We start from the raw sequence: 3,523 nt of genomic DNA on the forward strand, positions 1-3,523 counted from the left end.
TCCCAGGCGGGGGGTGTGTCGCTTGCACCGGAACCCAGGCGCTGCCTGCTGAATGTATGGGAGCCTAACGACCTGGGCAGGCAGGCTCAGTGTTGGGCCACAGTGGGAATCGTGCTAGCTAAACGGAACATAGCGCAGAAGTGGGGGGTGGGAGAGGTGCCGCTGCTGTCTGTATGGGGGCGTGACATGGATAGGGCTATGATAGCCGAGCGCTCAGTGTACATAGGGAGGGGGTGTCCCCAAAAATGGTCTAAAATATGGGGGGCATGGAACACATATCGGGGAGATATATGCGAGCCACCACCAACGCTTGATGATGAAACCCTTGATGCGGACTGAGGTGCTGACCTCTATGGTACACATTTGGGGTGTGACTGTTGGGGATGGGCGCCTGTGTGGGGGGATTGCTGGGAGGTGGGGGGCTGCACCGTTTCAGACTTTGTTATATGCTGGACAACGACTAAATGATCGACAATTGCTGTACTGTACTGTGTTAAAAGAAAATAATAAAAATTGTTTTAAAAAAAAAAAAAATAAGGACATCATAATGCTACAAGAGGCACACATCAAGAAGAGTGGGAAGGGAAAATAAAGGGTCATAAATGAATCAATCAATTTGCATGCACAAATCAAAACTGTAATGAGAAAGGAGTGGCAATATTGTTAAAAAAATTCAGCCCAAGCTAAAATAGTAAAAGTGACCTCAGATCCCAAAGGGAGATGGTTAATCGTTACGGTTAGAATTAATAACATTATATATTCCCTTATAAGTTACTATGGTCCAAACATAGATGATACAATCCCGCTTCAAGAACTTTTCCAACAGTTATTAGACAACGGGAATGTTATCATAATGGGTGGAGATTTCCATGTTTTATTAGGCCCCGCACTGGATAAATCCTCCCCTAGACTGCTGGTTAATACACCCAAAATGAGGGAATTTATGCAGAATTTAATGAAGACCCTGGGTTTGATAGATCCCTGGCGACATAAGGCGGGTAAGAATAAGGACTTTACACACCACAACAAGAAATATGGCCACGCTTCACATATAGATGATTTTTTGATAGACACCAGACTGAAAAACAGGATTAAAGAAATTATCATCTTCCAGAGCACCTTTTAGACCACTCCACAGTAAAATTGAAGCTATCTTTGGATAGCGGCGTAACAGGGTCTAGATGGACGATGGATAGGTCCTGCTAGAGGAGCAGGAGGTAATAAGTAAACTGAAGCAGGATACCTTCGAATGTGTTTAGATAAATAGGGATTCTGACCCCTTAAGAGTAATATGAAATGCTTACAAAGCCTTTATTCAAGGGAGGCTGATCAAGTACCCAGCGCATAGGAGGAGAGGAAACAATAACAAAGGGAGAGAGAACGAGAGGAAAATGACTGTACGATATAGAGACCTAAATAAGACAGATAATGTCATTATAATAACTAATATACAAACGCAGATTGACGAAGTTAAAAACGAGCTAACTGAACACTTGGAGGAGATAGTAAAAAAAAAAATGGAATGCCAGCAAACTAGCATATTAAGAATATGACAAGGGTTGAAGCAAATTGTTGGCCTAGAAGACAAGGGGTGATATGGTTCGGAGTTCAATCAAAGAAGTAGTTTTGGAAGAGACTGGTGAACCATGCCAAGACGATCAGGACATTGGCATAGCTTTCACCTGTTTTTTTCAAAATTTAAATACAGAGGATTCTTTAGCAACAGATGAACAGATTAATGATTGGCTGCAAAAGGATCCCTTACCAAACCTAGCTCAAAATAAAGAGGAATATCTCAATAAACAAATCTGCTCTGAAGAAGTGTTTAAAGCAAATAAACTTTAAAAAAAGGAAAAGTTCCAGAGCCAGATGGAATTTCAAATGACTTATATAAAGGTTTGGCAGAGGAAATCACCCCGGTATTGACCACTCTATTTAACACTATATACACAGATGAAGTTCCCGTCCCAGAAACATGAAATGAAGCCATAACAACACTAATTTTAAAACCAAACTAAAATCCTAAAAAAATTGAATAATACAGGCCTATATCTTTACTTAATAATGACTATAAATTATACACAAATATTTTGGCCACAAGATTGGATAATGTAATGGGAGAACTGATTAATATATCTCAAAAAGGGTTTATGAAGAACAGACAGTTACATGACTTAGTCGATGATCTAGTGTGTGCTATAGATTTAGCCATAGCTAAAGATCTCCCATTAGCAATCATGACAGTTGACGCCACAAAGGCTTTTTACAGGGTGAGCAGGCATTTTTTATATGCAGTCATAGGACTAAATGGGCTTGGGAATAAATCTCAAAATGCAATTAAAAACATATATAGATGCCTCTCTGCGAGGATTTTAGTTAATGGCTCCCTCACTTCTCAACTCAAAATAGGCAGAGGTACCCGTCAAGGCTGTCCCTAACCCCCTTATTATTTAATTTATACATTGAACCTATGGCGAGAAGAATTAGGGGAGAGCAGAGAATTTTGCCATTCCAATATCAGGACTGGATTAAGAAAGAGGCTCTCTATGAAGATGACCTGCTGATTTACACAAAAGATCTGAAAAGTGCCTTCCCTATCATCTTGAACACTCTGAAAGACTTTGGGAATGTAGCCGGGTACCCGGTTAGTGAAGAAAAAACTGAGGTAATGTCTTGGAATATACCTGTAGCTCTCACCCTGGAAAAAAACGGAAAAAAGAAATCAGGTATCTAGGAGTTCAGGTGGTTAAAAAACTGGAAGATATGGCCCAAGTAAACTGCACAAGACTTATGAGGGCAACTAAGAGGCTACCAAAGCTATGGTCTCATCTCTCCTTATCCATTACAGGAAGAACAAACTTGATCAAACTGATGATTTTACCAAAGTTCACCTATATATTTAATGCATTAACTCTACACTTCGAGACTAAGCGGTTAAAGAAAATACAAGGGGATGTGAGTAGTTTTATATGGGCTAATTAAGGCGTACAAATGACCTGGAAAAAGTTATGTAAGAAAAAACTGGATGGTGGGATAGCTCTTCCAGATTTCCAGTTGTACTGTTGGGCCTTTCAATTAAAAAATTCTAGATTATTGCTAACGAAGAATTACCAACAGCTCCATCGCGGCTACAGTGCTTTAGCAAAAGATCTGGCAGAACAAGGAAACTACTTCCTCTTTAAATTTGGGCACCCTAAATATTTCAAAAAGGTACGATTAAGAGTGCTAACAGCAGCATGTAAGCTATGGATTCAGGTTAGGAGAATCCTAGGAATGCCATATTAAAGCCAAATGGCCCCAATTTGGAAATCCCCCGGTACTCCACTGTGCCTTCAAGATTAATTAGCCACCCCACAATTGGACGAGGGAATAGAGAAATGGGGTCAGATCACAGACAAGGACACGTTAATATCCTGGGACTATCTAACAAGAAAAACAAATAATAGGCTGTCCAGGTTTAAATATATGCAATTAGTGAGCTAGACTTGAGATCAATCGAATGTGGGACTTATAACGGACTGGG

This window comes from Triturus cristatus, chromosome 11 (genome assembly GCF_964204655.1).
Source record: "Triturus cristatus chromosome 11, aTriCri1.1, whole genome shotgun sequence".
Classification (NCBI taxonomy): Eukaryota; Metazoa; Chordata; class Amphibia; order Caudata; family Salamandridae; genus Triturus; species Triturus cristatus.